At 33.2% G+C, this 19,195-nt stretch overlaps 1 long non-coding RNA gene across 1 annotated transcript; it reads right to left on the reverse strand.

Moving 5' to 3' along the window:
- Positions 1-17,106: 17,106 nt before the first annotated feature.
- On the reverse strand, positions 17,107-18,666 carry LOC126879139 (uncharacterized). Its single transcript, XR_007695987.1, has 2 exons — positions 18,279-18,666; positions 17,107-17,931 (listed from the first exon to the last, which is right to left on the reverse strand). It is a non-coding gene; the product is annotated as an uncharacterized LOC126879139 (long non-coding RNA).
- Between the last annotated feature and the right edge of the window lie 529 nt (positions 18,667-19,195).

Genomic DNA, 19,195 nt, shown 5'->3' on the forward strand with positions numbered 1-19,195 from the left:
TTGCTTAGACGGCATTATACGGGGGCGAATGAAAACGTTGTATTTTCTCCTAACTTTAAAAATTCTGTGGAAAAAATTGGAGGGCTTATATTGTTACTTACTCCTTTTGTATTAACCTGGAGATATTCCTAAGATTTTGCTTTTTGAATTATCCGAATCTCTTTTCTTGTAAGAGCTGTATAATTTTTTGTAAATAAAAACACTGATTGACTCATAAACATAAATATCTTAAATAGAGGTTGGAATGGCCCGCATGCCTCCTAGATCTCAATCCTATTAAGCATTTATGTGCCTCCAGAAAATTTGGTACAGTTATGGCCCTGGTAGAGGAATACCGGGCTATTCACCAGGCAAGGTTAATACATCTTTATTCGATGCCAAACAGATTGTGAGCAGTCATTTCTGCGAGAGGTGGACATAACCGCCATTGAATTGTTTTATTTTGTTGTTAATTTTGTTTTGTGTTGTTGATTTTAGTGCGTTTGTAATTTTTATTTAAGTAAACCTTCAAAACAGTGCTTTATTTACAGCTTTTAAAAGAAAAGAGTTATTCCGGTAATTCAAAAAAAATCTTAGGGATACCTCCAGGATAATACAAAAGGAGTATGTAACAAAATCAGCCCTTCAATTTTTTCCACAGAATTTATTAAAGTTAGGAGGAAAATACAACGCTTCCATTCACCCCCGTATAATCTCATCTAAGCAAAAAAAATTTGTTACCATTGTTAAATAACAAACGACATGAAAATTTGTACCTACAAACTGATGCAAGAATCTTGAAAATCGAATTACAAATAAAGTTAGAATAGAAATATGCTTTATTGTCACTGAAAATACAAATTTTATGGACAAAGCTTAATTAAAGTCAGAAAAAATAAATAAATAATATCTAACAATAACAATAACAAATACAATTTTCTGAAATTTGATAAATCGTCAATATAAAAAAAATATACATAAATACAAAATATAAGTTAATAAAGTAAAGAAAAAAAAACAAAATCGATATATTGCAACAATTTATAGAAATTGCAAAGTGAATATACAACAAAGTAAACTATTTATAGACATAGGAACTAATAAGTTTAAGCTGCGGCATGTGACACCCAAATATAGATAAGTTTGGTTACTTGTACATTACTGTAATTTCTTAGTTAGTCATTAAGAAACTCTTCTACTGAATAATATGGTCTTTTAGATAGATGAGCTTTTGTCATTTCACGGAACTTGGAGAAAGATGTTGCAGATTTGAGTTGTAAAGGAAGATGGTTGTATAGTTTTTTTGCGGAATATAATATAGATTTCTTTACTAACTCAGAAGACGGGATCGGTAAATAGATATCAAAATTTGAATTTCTGGTGGAGTGGTCATGACGAGGCCTTGCTGGAAAGACATGCATGTGTTTACGAATTAAGCAAACAGTTTCTAAAATATATAAAGATGTAAGGGTTAAAATGCCGTAATCTTTGAAGTAACTTCTGCAATGTGTTGTTCTTCTGAGGCCAAACAGATACCTTATTGCTCTTTTTTGTAATTTAAAAATAACATCTAATTGGGCAGCTGTACTAGAACCCCAAAAAGGAAGACCATATCGAAGATAAGACTCGAACAAAGAAAAATATGTTAGTTTAGAAGTTGCTAAATTGAGTTCTTTCGAAACAGATCTTATAGCATAGCAGGCTGAGGCAAGTTTCTTACTTAACACATCGATATGAAGGGACCATTTGAGGTTGCTGTCTAAAAAAATACCAAGAAATTTTACAGAATCAACGGTAGAGATCTGGCTGTTATTAACAAGCAGGGGTTGAAGAGCACTTTTATAGGATAATGCTACTGTCTTATCCACGTTAAAAGAGAGTAAATTAGAGTCAGACCAGGTTTAAATAGTTAAAAATAGTTAAAAAATAGTTAAAAATAGTTAAAAATAGTTAAAGTTAAAATAATAAAAAATTTTGGGTGGTGAAATTTTGTGCCGATGAGTGTATATGGTTAAGTACGATTAGAGACCTGGTAATAATATGAAAATTTATTTATAATTTACATTTTTAGGTATATTGTGAATATATTGCGAATATTGCGAATAAGTCAAGGAAGAAAAGCTATAAAACAACTGAATGGCATTTGGTGGAGTACAGGACTGCAAAATCAGACAAAGAAAAAAATCTACCAAACTATCGTCGAAGGAATTGTCCTGTAGAACTCGGAAGTGTGGGAAGTAAAAGACCGACAAAATAAAAGACTTCAAGCTTTAGAAATGGACGCGCTTAGAATAAGCTGCAGAATATCTAAACTACAGCATATCCCAAACGAAGAAATAAAAGAAAGAATGCAAGTAGAAAAGGATATTATAGACAGAATAGAACAAACAAGATTAATATGGTACGGACATGTCCAGAGAATGGGACCAACAAGATGGCTCAAGAAAATTATCCAGTATGCACCATCCGAGAGAAGAAAGAGAGGCAGACCGAAGAGAACATGGATACAAGATGTAGAGAAAGCAATGAACAGTAGACAACTCAACGAGGAAGATATTCGTGACCGAAAAGCATGGCGAATAGGATGCGGGAAACGGCGGATGCTGTAGAACACCCGATATATTTAGGTATATTGTGAACCATATTAAAAAAGAAGGCGCATCTCGGTAAAAAGTGCCTTATCGAAAAAATACTAAAAGGCAAAAAAATTTTAAAATCACTGTGTTTAACTAATGGTACCGTAATAATAGTTTAATTGGAACATACACAAATATTTGGCGATTTAAAGGAACAAAACCCCCATAAACTTAGTATGTAAACATATTACAAAGGAAGCCACATGTCGATAAAAACTATCTTATCGAAAAAACAGTAAGAGGCAAAAAGTTTTAAAAATATATTGTTAACTAAGGGTACCACAATAATAAGTTGGGGGGTTAGGGGGGTTAGGGGGGGTTAGGGGAACAAAACCCCATACAATTTTTACAAATTTCACTGTTATTTTTTTAAGGTGTTCCTGCCATAAGAATGCCACATGTCCATTTAAAAAAAATGTAAGAGTTTTCGATTTATGGAAAAAAATCGATTTTAATTTGGTAATTTCACAGGGTTGTAAATTTTTAAATACACATTTGTAAGTTAGGTTCAATGGACCTATTTTTGGTCCCAGAATATGTGATTTAATTTATGACCTGCATTTTTGTTACACCCTGTATTAGTACATAACTACAAAGTACAAAGGTACATACACTGGTATATTGTAATTATTGCCAAGCAAATGAATTGTTTCTTTTCAATTTGAGATTCTCTTTGCAGTTCTTCCAAATAATTGAATATGATTCTATGTTGAACTGTATTGATATCGTTTCGAAATTTGTTGAACGGTGTATGGCACTGGCTGTATATTTTGTTGTGGTAACAACTGTTGTTGTCCGGTATGATACATTTCATTTCAAGCGAATTAAATAAAATGAATTTCGCAGAGAAACATTGTCTTAAGTAGACACAAAATGCAGAAAAAATAATTGCCACTTCCATTTTAATAACAGACACGGACATGACAGAATGGAACTCAACAGTTGCCAACTGACTAATACAATATTTTATCGCCAACCGTCACTAAAGTCATTCATTATTGTACTCATTTGAAGCCATTTGCGGCAGTAAAGTAATACTTTATTGTACTGAAAGAATTTTACTTTACCTGCCGCGATTAATCAAATTAACTGAGATTGAATGCGGTCGATGGCAGTAATCAATTACTTATTTGAGTGAGCTTAAAATTTATTTACTTTAATTATTAAAAATATTGTACAACATTTACGTCATTATTAATTAAATTTATTTCAGAAAGTGAAATTCTGTAGTATTTTGCAATTATATTCATAAAACATAAATTGAAACTTTACAGATTTAGTAATTAAATAGGTATCTACTTTCAATACTGATTACTTGAACAACTATCGATTAAACATCGAAATCGGCCATCATGCAAAAGCATTCTGTCAGTATTCACACACTCGGTAAGTACACACACTCTTTTTTCATTAGGATGTAATTAAGTACCTTAAGTGTTAAGTAAGTGTTAATGTTTTTTATGATTGGCGATAAAATTTTGTATGTACTACGTCAGTAAAGACTCTTTATCGAACTCGTCTGTTATTCGCCTCGCTCGCTAACGCTCGCTCTGCTCATAATATCAGTATCAGACTCGTTCGATAAAGAGTAACTTTACTGAGTTGGTACATAAATAACTAGTGTTTGGAGTGCGCCATAGATCCATCGCAGTTTTATATGTCTGTGATTAAATCAGCTATTGCCTTTGAATGCGGGAAAAAGTTAAGGATAGCAGATAAGTGAACATCAAGCAGGATAGGTCAATAAAGAACATGGCGGCAACTCTTTTTAAAAGAAAAATAGTAAAACTAAACAAAAAGTAAGGAAATAAATAAAATCAATAGAAATCGGAATATAATAACTATTTAATTAAAAATTGATAAAGATGTAACGTTTATAACGTTATAGCATAACGTAACCTGAACATGTAGAAGATGTGAGATTTTTTGAAGTGATTATTGATTAATGAGAATTTAGACGCCGGGGACCAGTTTCGTATCAGCTAAAGTTATTAAGTTGTAAGTTCAATTTTGTGGCAATAAAGAAAGTAGACTAATCTTAAAAACAGTGTTTTGTCGTTTTTATCCAGTCCTTTTGGCAACAAATGTCTTCGGCTTTGTTTTTACCACAAGTCCCATCTGTCTTTATTCTATCCGATATTCAATCGCGAGTCTCTCCGTCCACTTCCGCGGAAGACTGTAAAGATTAATGACCGTGTACAGGCATTCTATCAAAGTGCAGTTATCGCGTCACCCCCCAACCCCCGATCGATAGCGAGGATCCAATTACACTGACAAATTTCGGTTCTTCGGTTCTCAGCCCCTTCCATGTCATGTGACACCGTGGTGATATTCTTGCATGGACATCACATACGACGAGATTTAGGCGGAGTAGGAGTAGAGATGGATTTGGTCAATTTCTTAGATTCTATTCAGCAAATCCGACTCAGTGATCCGACTCATTGAATCATTTAAGTTCTAAATTCATAAGTAATGTCACATTTATTGAATACCAGAGAACATTATGAATGGATAGCATATATTCTGACATTATAATCGTCACTGGAACTAGATAGCTTCAGTTAAGATGAAGAATAAATACATTCAATATTCAAATATCATAAATAGTGGTGTACATTGATAGGCGTACATTAACTTCTGTTTAACCATTAGCTAAGACATTTTTTAAACAGAAAAAAAGATTTATTTGTTTCTATTATTTCCTACGACATTCTAATATACTCTAACTAAATCGATGTTTCTAATATTTACTCCACAGAAAATCAAGAAGACAGAATACAGAAGGCAGTTTATGAAACAAAAAAAGAGCAAAAAACCCAATTTTGGCAAAAAAATTTGCTCAAAAGCAAAGGAGACATGGAAACGTTAAAGAACTTCAGACATAATACTCATGAAAGAATCAAAATAGAGCCAATACAAATGGACAATGGGTAAAATATTATTCAGAACTATTACAAGAAAAGAGATATCTATATACTAGACCAACCTACAAAATAAAAGAAAGACAAACACAGGTTGCAGATATATCTGAAAACGAAACAAGAAATGCGCTATAAGGAATGAGAAAGAGAGGGTAAAAAATAACAGAGCAACTAGTAAAATAGGTTTTTACCTCCGAAATTTTTTACTATGAACCGATTTACATGACATTTTGACATTAGGCTTATCTTACCCCTAACTTTAAAAGTGATATTGACCCGAACTTCGTTTTTTATTTTATTTTTAGGGGGTGAAAACAACCCCTTAATGGAAAAATTGACATTGAGCCATTTTATTGCCAGAAAACGTGTTTAATAGTAAAGAGTGACATTGTGAAGTGTTTTCTAATACAATAACCTCATGTTAAACTCATTTTCATCCCCTTGAAAACCGTACAACCCTTGCAAACAACCCCTAAATTGAAAAAATTTACAGAAAATTAATTTAGTATGACATAAAAAGATTTAAATATAGAGTTAATGATATTTTACGTTCTCTATCTTAATTATCATATTGTTAATCCCTTTCAACCCTTAAAAACAACCCCTAAATAGAAAAAATTTACAAAAAATTAATTTGGTTTGACAAGAACACTTAAATATAAAGTAAATAATATTTTACGTTCTCTATCTTAATTATTTAATTGTTAACCCCTTTCAACCCTTAAAATCAACCTCTCGATTAAAAATTGTATAAAAAATTTCTTTTGATAAACTAAAAAGGATTTAAATATCTTTCCACGTTCTTGAAAAAGCTATGCTGGAAAATCATATGCTCAAGTTCTTTAACCCTAAATTACAACACTGAATATGTTTGATTAGTTTTTGGGACATAACTACCAAATTTTGTTTCTTAAAATCTTGATTTTTTTAAAAAGAATGTGTTCCAAAGCAGTGAAAGTGCTAGAATCCATCAAACTCTTTATATTAAAGTTTATTCTAGACGGAATTCGAATAATTTTAATTTTGTTGGAAATGGCACTTATGAAATCCATTGATTAAAAAAACCATTAGATGTTCCTCCTTTTTTTCATTACAGCTCACTCATTTTACATTCAAAAGACTTTTAACAGTGCTTATTTTAAACCTTATTTTAAGCACTACAAAGTCCTTTCTCATTAGCGTGCAAAAAATGTATTCGCTCTCCGCTAGATGGCATTGAATACATCGATTAAATTTTACAAAAAATAAAAAACGGCTTTGATCTTCAATATCTTGCTTAATATTGCACTTAGAGCACTCTTTAAACAACTTGTAACAAAAAATGTGGGGTACTTCTGTTTGAGTAACCGTTGGGAGAAATATCTAAACTCCAACAGAAGTAGGCAAAGAAGGGGAAGCAAATGTATTGGAATGAAGGGGCTTCTACGTTGGGAAGCAAATGTAACAAATACTACCTTAGCGTACAAGTAGTACTTGTAGGGGAATGTGAGATGAAAGAGTCAGATGGTAAACTATTGACAGAAACAGAAGTAGATGGATGAAACTGAACGTAGTTAAGCTAGCAGGGTATAGAAGAGAATGAGCCCTTGATACTCAAGGATAGTTCGGCCAATTTTCGCGCCGTCAAAGACAGTAAATCTACAGAATATAGATGATGGATATAAAGGGAATATCAAGATGAACAAAGACTAGGAAATATAGAAAAATAACAATAAATCGTGGGCGCCAGTAGAGCGTAGACTATGGCTCTACCAGGTATCCTATACTGCTGCACTCGTACTAGTTAGTTGCTATGACAATAAAATTAGTAAAATGACAACCACTAGGTAATAAAAGAAATATTATACAACCCAATCAATAGTGTATTTAGCTTTTACTTATATGTACAAAAAAATTCATATATGTACCAACAAGGTATACCCTAAAATTAATAAAAAATATTTTACTAATAAAGTATGTACAATTTACAGTCTACAGAGTAGTTTAAACAAAAGAGGAACAAAGTCCACCCCTAAAAATTGGTTTGAAATGTCAAATCCAATTTATGGTACAAAAATGAACCGACACACTACTCGAGGTAAAACTCTAACTTCATGTGCGGTTACAATAATAAAAAAACAAGTTAAATGGTCAATTACCCTGAGGGGGACAAAAGCCAAGGTTCAGTAATTATAATATATAAAAAATTTACCAAATTTTTCTCCGGATAGTTGAGCTCAATTACCTTTACACGTGAGAAAAGAAACAAAAGAAATTAATTTATTAGAAAAATGCAAATTTGAAGCCTTGAAGAGGAGGTATTATTTATTATTAAAAATTGAAAACATTTAAATTATTTCTTTTGTTTTTTGTTTGAAAAATTATGACTAACTTAGTGGAGTATAATGTAAACTTATTTAATTTGATATTTTTAATAGATATTTAATGTTCCAATTATTTAGAAAAAATTAATGTTCTTGAGAATAATAATAAAAAAAAAATACTTAATCACTGTCCAACACCAACTAACGTAAAGTCTTTTCCAAAGTTCCAAACAAAATAATGGTAGTCCAAAAACCAACTCAAAAGACGATTCCAGCTCCTAGGCTACCCCGTGACTGCGCTAAAGTTTTTTTTTTATTTCATCCCTGATGTTAGTGGGATGAATATTCCAGTGGTTCCAAGTGGCTAAAAGATACAAACCCATTGTTAATTTGGGTAATCAATCTTATGGAATTAGGAAATAAGTTGGAAGTTAAACTTCCAATAAAAACTGGTCAGGATCCATTAAAAGAAGTGTTGTTTTTTTTTCTGTACCAAAAACATAGGTTCCACTTGACCTTGAATAACTTTATGGAATTTTATATAGAAACATGTGGATTTAGAGCTAGGAATGATATTAAAAATTGTATCTATAGATAGTTAGTCGAAATATATAATAAAGACAAGAAGAAATGAAAAGAATTTATGGAAATTATAAATTTTCCGGTCATCAATATGGCTTCCTATATGGATGAAGTAATAATACAACTTACCCGATAGCAATCATCCCAAATTTTTACCAAATTAATACTTTTCTTCTTCAACAAAACAAAACTTTCTCCTCCTTCAACTTAATTACGATAGCTTCCGTATAAAAAAATAACTAAAAGGTGATTCCTTTTTTTGTTCAAAAAGCCACCGACCACTTGGAACTTATTTATTTGGAGGTTCAGCTAACAGTGAAACCTTTTAAAATTTTGACAGTTCTTCTTGATACTTGCGACAGCGGCTACTCGTGGAACTAATGTCCAGTGTTGGCGGTGTTGCAAGATGGAAAAGTAGCATTTTATAAATATTAAATTATTGATTTTTAATTAAAATATTTTCATTAAGTAACGTTCCGTTACATTCCCCTCCAACTTGATGAAAAAAAATTTAGGTACAAAATTTTTTTTTTCTAAACTTAAAATATCACTAACTATAGTGGTCTATTTCTTCATTACACATTGATTAACAAGATTAAGACAATTTTATCAAGAAAAAAGTATGGACTTCTTCAGATTCCATAAGATGACTCAAAGTCATATTAAATGTCTGTATAAACCATTAGTGAAGAAACCAAAACATTGACTCGATTATAGTAATAAATTTATAGTGACAAATAAGTGTCGAATTGGGCACTAGGTCCAAAATTGAAATATCCATGGACATCAAATTTATGATGGCATATCCAAGGACGAACAACCAGGCAAAATGTGATCCAATTCGCACAATAAGGAACTAGTAGCTATACTAAAATAAAATCATAGTAATGATTGACTAAAGGAAATGAGGAATTGAACACTTAATCCAAAATTGAACTCACAATGGACACCAGATTTATAACAGCATATCCAGAGAAGAGCAACCAGGAAGATTTTTGGAACAATTCTCACTAATACCAAATAATACTAATATAACAAGGAAATAATTAACACAAAATAAGTGAGCAATCGGACGCTATCCAAAATCGGACTAACAATGGACACCAGATTCATAAAAGCATATCCAGAGAAGAACGATCAGGAAGATTTATGGACCAATTCTCATTAACACTATATAAAATAAATAACTTAGGTCTACCTAAACCTTATACCAAACTAATCTATTGGATATAGATATAGAATTTATGGTTTAGAACAAAAGGACAGCCATAGATCGATTCCATCCTTATATCGAGTTACCATAGCATCCATGAACCAAATCTAATAAACAAAAAAAAAATGAACAAAGTGTGAGGTAATGTATGTCACACTTATCCATACTAACCAACAGAGATGTAATCAATTAAACCGATAATAAGATAAATACCTAAAGTATATCAACTAAAGGAATTCGGTGACTAAATAAAATTGATTCGTGCTGGTATTCGCTAGTTATAGCATGTTGCTACAGCAGATGTATGCCAATAACCAGACACAATAATAAGTAAAAATAAAGTGGTGAACTAATATTCTGTTCTGTGATACCACTATCTGGGTAACAGAAAAATGTCGAGAACAAGCAAACAATTTTAAATAAAACTGTAGATTTATGATATGTTCTCACATATGTAGGATTATCTAGGAAATATACCTGAATCTAAACAACAACTTTTGCCTAAGGAAAGAAGTAACAATATAATGACAATAACAACTCATCTGTCTAAATACCCTAAATATGGAATCAAATGAACTTGCTAGGTATAGGGATAGTCAAAGCACAAACTCTATGAATAAGAGACATAATATAAACTAAATAAACTTCCCTATCAACCTGTAACAAGGTAACTGGAATAATTAGATAATTACACTAAAAATGGTTGTCATTATCCAACAAAAAAGGATCAATCATTTCATGATTGAACTTGGTTATGACGAATAAACATCTGTGTACTCTGCCATGAAAGACATAGATTACGAAATTTAATCGAACAGCACTGGCCACGTACCGAACAACAACTTCGAACCCACGTATTCACTAAATCCTAGTACACACAGACTAATTCTTAGAGTAAATAATATGGAAGACACAAGAATCCATACCTAAATCTAAATTACAACTAATTCCAGGTTCATACTGTATATTAATAAGGGTATAAATTATTGTGAAGTATTTAGGACATCCGTGACAACATAGATAAGGTAAACCAATAGCAAATTAAACTGTAACATCTTTCCAATATGGCAAATCCAATAACAGGATATAAAACAAATAGCAGATAATCAAATATCAAAAGGTAACACACAAGTCAAGATATAGTAGTGTACAACGTAGTCCCCTTTCAGATAAATATGAGTAGTTGTATGAGTCTACACTGCCAGATATATTATATAAACATATAAATCATCCTTCCTATCAAAAGTAGTGGATGTATATCAAAAAGAACAAAAAGAAATAAGTCTGAGTCCCTATTTATTTTATATTGCTGATGACAGGACTAGTACCTAGTAAGCTTATTAACTGATAGTAATTAAAATGCACAATTTATATTACAAAAAAATGATGAACTCACACATATGGTACTACATATCCAATAATTACCTAATAAATTGAAGTCTCCAAAAACTGCCAAAAGATAAAAATTAATCCATGTAACTAAAACCTATCTGGTGACAAAACAACATTAGATTAAAATAACAAACCGCAGTAAAAAACCGAGCTAAAGACAACAGAGGAAGATATTAGCTTAAACAACTCTGTTTAGCTAATTTTCATCTGAAGAGGAAGAACCAACCTCGTCCATGGTATTATCAGGCAGTAAATCCTTTATGTGAAACTGACCAATTCGTTTGTTCGTCGAATTGTCCTTTAATTCATACACTAAGGGAGATAATACCCTCACGACCGTGCACGGGATATATTTCTGACAAAACTTTGCAGAAATGGCATCACCCTTACTGGATTTTACAAAATTACGCTTTAAGACCCGATCACCAACAAAGAATCGCAAATCTCGTTTCCTTAAATTATACTGACTCTGATTCCTGAGGTAAGAAGTTTTTAACCTTTTCCTAATGTCAGCAAAAATGGGGGGTAACTGTTGGAGATCTTCCAGACGATGGAGATTCTCCGAAATCTGAGGAAGAGTAGTACGATTCTCAGAAATTAATCCGAAATAGTCACCAGACAATGGAACATTTCTTCCAAAATTAAGATAGGCTGGAGAACATTGGGTGACTTCATGAACAGAAGTACGAATGGCCTGAGCGACTGAATGAATATATTGATCCCAAGCTCTATGATCCATATAAGTATAAGACCTTAGTGCAGTTACGATACTGCGATTAACACGCTCAGTATGGTTTGCCTGCGGATGGTAGGCAGCATTATAAAAAATCTTTTGGACCTTGTATTTACTCAAGAGATCTTTAAAAGCTTTGGACACAAATTGTGGTCCATTATCACATGATACTATTTGAGGAACCCCAAATAGTAAGAAAACTTGTTCTTCTAAATATTTTAAAATGGCTGGAGTTGTGGCCTGACGAAGAGGAAAAACTAAGGGAAACTTAGTGAAATAATCCACAACTACCAAACAACATGTATTACCCTTATAGCTACGTGGATATGGTCCAATAAGATCTAATGATATCATTTGCCAAGGAAAATTAATGTTCCTGAAGGAACCCATGAGTCCAGCTTGAGGTAGGTTACTTGGCTTGCAGGTTGCACAAACTCTACATCTAGAGATGTATTTCTTGACCGAATTGCGCAGACCAGGCCAGTAATATAACTCAGCTATTTTACAAAAAGTTTTATTAAACCCGAAGTGACCTGATGTCACATCATCATGAAAATTTCTCAAGACTTCTTCCCTATTAGCTGTTGGAACTACTATTTTCCAGTCAGACATATTCGACAGTGACTCTATAGGACTGATAACATGTTTATATAGGACATTATTCTCTACTTTGAAATCAGGGTACTGACCAGGTTCTTGGGTAACTTTCTCCAACATATTCTGATACCATGTATCCGGAACTAAGGTGGATATGTCAAGAAGGTTGACATCAAACGTTCGAGACAATGCATCAGCTACTACAACACCATTAGCCTTGCGATGTACGATATTATAGTCAAACGCTGATAACTTACAAATCCAACGAGATAATCGTTGGGATGGATTACGCATAGAATGCAACCACAACAACGAACTATGATCAGTTATAAGTGTGCACTTACGACCTTCCAAATAATAACGGAATGCCTCCAAGCCATGAATGATGGCAAGGAGTTCACGTTCAGTAGTGGAGTAATTTTTCTGAGCCTTGTTCAGCTTCTTGCTTGTGTAAGCTATGGGGTGTTCTGAACCGTCTTTCATCTGAAAGAGTACACCACCTGAAGCTGTATTCGAACAATCAGTCATGAGGTAAAAATGTTCCTTGAAATCAGGAGAGGTCATGACTGGAGCACTGGTAAGGGCTTCTTTAATGCGATGGAAAGCATCATCAGCCTCAGGAGTCCAGGTAATAGTCTGGCCCTTTTTCCTATTCTTAAGAAGGTCAGTAAGAGGTGACAACAAAGTAGAGTAAGAAGGCACAAACCGGCGATAGTATCCACACATTCCCAAGATCCTACGTAACTGGGTGGTGGTTTTAGGTATGGGGAAGTCTTTAATAGCAGATACTTTATCCGGATTTGTCCTCAGACCTTGACTATCAACAACGTATCCTAGGAATTTTAAATTAGGACGACAAAAATTACATTTATCTAAATTCACCGTAAGATTAGCCTCTTTAAGGCGTGAAAATAGCTTGCCTAATATTTCAATATGTAAATCAAAATCAGGAGTAACAACTAAAATATCATCTAGATAATAGAAGACATATGGCTCAAGTTGTGGACCGATAACCAAGTCCATTAAACGACACATTGTCTGGGGAGCAGAAACAAGACCGAAAGGCATGGTAACAAATTGAAATAGCCCTTTCCCACTGACAGCAAAAGCGGTATACTTCTTACTCTCTTCACTCAAAGGAATTTGTAAGAAGGCCTTAGATAGATCAATGGAAGAGATGTATTTAGCATTCTGAAGTTTGCTTAAGATAACATCTATTCTGGGGATAGGATAAGCGTCCCTATTAGCAGTGATACTATTTAATTTCCGACCATCGAAACAAACTCTAAAGGATCCATCCTTCTTTTTTATGAGCCAAAGCGGACTGCAATAACAAGACTTGGACGGTTCGATAATATTTAAGGAGAGCATCGAATCAACCTCCTTTTCTAGATCTGCCTGCCATGCTTGAGGTATGGGATACTGATATTGTCGAAAAGGGGTTGAAGTATTCACTTCAATAGTATGAGACATTAGATGAGTACGGCCTAATTTATCGTTAGAAGAAATCGATGAAAATTTAGAAATGATATTCTCTAGTTGTTTTTGTTCCCTGACAGACAAACTAGAAAACTCACGAATAGCACTGAGGGTTGACAAATTGAATGATGATATAGAAACGGAAAAGTCAGAACAGTTCAATGTGCTGTTAAATGTATTTAAGAAATCCATGCCAAGAATTATGGAGTTTCGAACAGAAGGTATGATATAAAATGTAATTGTTTTCCGAATATTAGCAACTAAGATGTCTGTCTCAAATTTACCTGTAATTGACTGAACTGTACCATCTGCAGTAGACACTTGCAAAGAAGAAATAGGCATAATAGTAATATCAGTATTTTCTAGTAACTTTAATGAATAAGAACCTATTAAAGAAATATTTGAGCCACTATCTAATAGAGCTAAGCATGATTGTCCTAATATCTCAATTTCAAGATACGGTCGGTTATCATTGTGTTTTCTGACTAATAAAGAATTTATATCAAAATCTAAAGGATCTGCTTGGTTATCAAAATTATGGGGTAACAACACAGACATATTATCATTACTAACAAAACTAGAAACGGGTATAGACAAGGGAACTACTTCACTACTACACTTACCATTATGTTCAACACTATCAACTAAAGGAGTATTTATGGATGACCATCTATGATCACTTGAACCATGTGGACTTAATATATCACAATTAGAGCTTACTGTTTTGATTGATTTTGATCTGTGGTGCGTGCTGATCTTTTTGATGACACCCCTGTCCCTTTCCGACTGGGAGATGGGTTTGTGTTGCTTGACGTGCTTGGACTTGCAGATTCTGTTGATGCTGGGGTTTGGTTCCCTGATAGGGAAGTGGAAGGAGAAACGCTCAGGGGACGGACCTCCAACGTTCCGTTTCCCGAACATTTGAAACAGTTCCGTTTGAGGGTATTTTCTCGACCACAACCGTGGCAGAAAATACGATTTTGAGGGATCTCACACCCAAAAAACGTGTGACCCGGAAGATGACAATTCCAGCAGACAACAGAATTCAATGCCGAAACATTCCGTTCAGGACCCTTATTTTGCCATGAACGGGGCCTAAAAGAACTTGGCTGAGAGGAAGAAATAGGTGATTGTCGAGATGAGGAAGAAGGTGGAGAAGACCAAGATAACGTTTCCTCCAAACGTTTGCACTTTTCAGTGAGGTCTGTGATACTTTGAATGTCCATCAAAGCTAATTGCTTATGGTAAGAAGGTAACAGACATTTGAGAATGATTTTAATTTTGGCAGAGTCTGTTAGAGAAGTCTCAAGTCGACTACACATGCCCAAAATTGTGTTAATAAACATAGTCACAGGTTCATTTGGTTTCTGTTTATGGTTCTTTATTTCGTCTAAGAGGTCATCTTGAAAAGAATAAGGGAGAAAATCAGATTTTAATTTCTGAGCTAACTCAGACCAAGTGGAAAAACTATTACGATTATTCATATACCAAGTAAATGCAGGACCTGTAAATAATTCAGCAGAAGCTGCAAAAAGATCATCCTCACTCACACCTCTTGAAATACGGAGACACTCCACCCTTTCCAAAAATGTAATTACTTGATCGTAGTGACCTTGACCAGAAAATGAAATTCCCCACTTATGTATATGAATAGGTTTGGGGTGTAACAAAGGGTTAGCGGCTTGAACAGAAGAAATAGGAGTGGAGGTGGCTACAGGACTTACTCGAGAATCAAGTTCGCCTTCTAACCCGAGAATCCTAACAGACATAGAGCGCTTGTAAGTTTGTTGTTCCTCATCAGCACAAGTTAGTAAATGAACACGACCAGAGATATGGGCAAGACGTGAGATGTACCTAGAATACATGCTATCATGTACAGTCCCTCTAAACTCAGATATCTTTTTAGCAAGATCCTCAATTGTCTCGTTTATCCCTTGTTGTTGTTCAGGAAAAGGAATAGCTGCAGCAGAAATTTGTCGGAAACTTCTATTCCCTTGTTCTTGTTGAAGAGCACCTCGCAATAGTTTACGTTTCGCCTCGACCTTGGCAGATTCTTCAACTTCGACCTCCCTTATCCTCAACTCATAATCCACTTCTTTCACTAAGAGGTGATCTGCTTTAAAAGCACACATGATGAGAGGAAAAACAAACAATGAAACAATCAAAATCAAAAATGTGACCAGCAAAGTATATTTAAGTTTGTAAGGGTATCTATGAAGAAAATATTAGCAACACACCAACAGAATCAACCAATCTCACCAATAATTATAATCAGGTTATCAATGTAAATGTGAGTAATGAAAATAATTTTCAGTTATGTTCAAAAATAGCTCTGAAAAAAAATATGTACCTATATATTTGGTCAACAATTAGTTGATCCTAAAAATATACCAATATTGTCTGAATGTATTCAAATGTATAGAATAATATATGTTTTAGTTATTTATTGTTAGGTTAAATATATATTATATAAACTCCTAATAAATTATAAACTCCAATATAGACTGCCAGCTGTACAACTATAAGCAAAAAATAGGGTATTTAAATATTTATCTAACAATACAGCAATATAAGAGTACCTGAAAAATAGTAATAACAAAATTAGGGATAAAATAAATCAACAACAAGATGTGAGGGAATACCAACAGAAAATAATACAGAAACTTAGATAAAAGAGAAAATATGACCTAAAGAAAATACTGTCTTTGACCTAAGATGGCACCACGTTGGGATACGTCACTGTAACAAAAAATGTGGGGTACTTCTGTTTGAGTAACCGTTGGGAGAAATATCTAAACTCCAACAGAAGTAGGCAAAGAAGGGGAAGCAAATGTATTGGAATGAAGGGGCTTCTACGTTGGGAAGCAAATGTAACAAATACTACCTTAGCGTACAAGTAGTACTTGTAGGGGAATGTGAGATGAAAGAGTCAGATGGTAAACTATTGACAGAAACAGAAGTAGATGGATGAAACTGAACGTAGTTAAGCTAGCAGGGTATAGAAGAGAATGAGCCCTTGATACTCAAGGATAGTTCGGCCAATTTTCGCGCCGTCAAAGACAGTAAATCTACAGAATATAGATGATGGATATAAAGGGAATATCAAGATGAACAAAGACTAGGAAATATAGAAAAATAACAATAAATCGTGGGCGCCAGTAGAGCGTAGACTATGGCTCTACCAGGTATCCTATACTGCTGCACTCGTACTAGTTAGTTGCTATGACAATAAAATTAGTAAAATGACAACCACTAGGTAATAAAAGAAATATTATACAACCCAATCAATAGTGTATTTAGCTTTTACTTATATGTACAAAAAAATTCATATATGTACCAACAAGGTATACCCTAAAATTAATAAAAAATATTTTACTAATAAAGTATGTACAATTTACAGTCTACAGAGTAGTTTAAACAAAAGAGGAACAAAGTCCACCCCTAAAAATTGGTTTGAAATGTCAAATCCAATTTATGGTACAAAAATGAACCGACACACTACTCGAGGTAAAACTCTAACTTCATGTGCGGTTACAATAATAAAAAAACAAGTTAAATGGTCAATTACCCTGAGGGGGACAAAAGCCAAGGTTCAGTAATTATAATATATAAAAAATTTACCAAATTTTTCTCCGGATAGTTGAGCTCAATTACCTTTACACGTGAGAAAAGAAACAAAAGAAATTAATTTATTAGAAAAATGCAAATTTGAAGCCTTGAAGAGGAGGTATTATTTATTATTAAAAATTGAAAACATTTAAATTATTTCTTTTGTTTTTTGTTTGAAAAATTATGACTAACTTAGTGGAGTATAATGTAAACTTATTTAATTTGATATTTTTAATAGATATTTAATGTTCCAATTATTTAGAAAAAATTAATGTTCTTGAGAATAATAATAAAAAAAAAATACTTAATCACTGTCCAACACCAACTAACGTAAAGTCTTTTCCAAAGTTCCAAACAAAATAATGGTAGTCCAAAAACCAACTCAAAAGACGATTCCAGCTCCTAGGCTACCCCGTGACTGCGCTAAAGTTTTTTTTTATTTCATCCCTGATGTTAGTGGGATGAATATTCCAGTGGTTCCAAGTGGCTAAAAGATACAAACCCATTGTTAATTTGGGTAATCAATCTTATGGAATTAGGAAATAAGTTGGAAGTTAAACTTCCAATAAAAACTGGTCAGGATCCATTAAAAGAAGTGTTGTTTTTTTTTCTGTACCAAAAACATAGGTTCCACTTGACCTTGAATAACTTTATGGAATTTTATATAGAAACATGTGGATTTAGAGCTAGGAATGATATTAAAAATTGTATCTATAGATAGTTAGTCGAAATATATAATAAAGACAAGAAGAAATGAAAAGAATTTATGGAAATTATAAATTTTCCGGTCATCAATATGGCTTCCTATATGGATGAAGTAATAATACAACTTACCCGATAGCAATCATCCCAAATTTTTACCAAATTAATACTTTTCTTCTTCAACAAAACAAAACTTTCTCCTCCTTCAACTTAATTACGATAGCTTCCGTATAAAAAAATAACTAAAAGGTGATTCCTTTTTTTGTTCAAAAAGCCACCGACCACTTGGAACTTATTTATTTGGAGGTTCAGCTAACAGCACAGTACACCCCCCAGTTGGTTTTTACTGTGGCTAACAGTGAAACCTTTTAAAATTTTGACAGTTCTTCTTGATACTTGCGACAGCGGCTACTCGTGGAACTAATGTCCAGTGTTGGCGGTGTTGCAAGATGGAAAAGTAGCATTTTATAAATATTAAATTATTGATTTTTAATTAAAATATTTTCATTAAGTAACGTTCCGTTACAAACTAATTTGTTTATTTTTTTACCTGCTACAATTTTATTCATTATAATATTATCGTTAAAATGCATATATTTGGAGATATTTGCAAATAACTGTTGAAAATCGTGAGAAAATTCCGAATTTTCAATTGCCAATAACTTGAAAAGTATTGGGTTTTTGAAATAACTTTATACAACATTTTTTTTCCTTAAAATTAGGTCTTCTATCGATATCTGAGGTTATTTTGAAAAAAAAAAAAATTCCACCACCGAAAAGGGGTGGCAACAACCCCCAGTAATAAGGCTATATGAAGTTCAACCTCTAGATTATTTAATGGAACTTATTGGCTGCATCCAATAACTCACACTGATAATGAAATATATTATTCGAATCAATAAGCTATTTCAAAAAGTCCAATCCAATCTATTTAGCCAAATCAGATCCGATCCTCTCATCTCTATATCTAATGAGAATTTGGCGTAGTAAAGTCCTTCCCAATCAGTCCGTGTCGTATTTGGAAGACTTCAACGAAGGGGTATGTTTTT

This window comes from Diabrotica virgifera, chromosome 1 (assembly GCF_917563875.1).
Source record: "Diabrotica virgifera virgifera chromosome 1, PGI_DIABVI_V3a".
In the NCBI taxonomy this organism is placed as follows: domain Eukaryota; kingdom Metazoa; phylum Arthropoda; class Insecta; order Coleoptera; family Chrysomelidae; genus Diabrotica; species Diabrotica virgifera.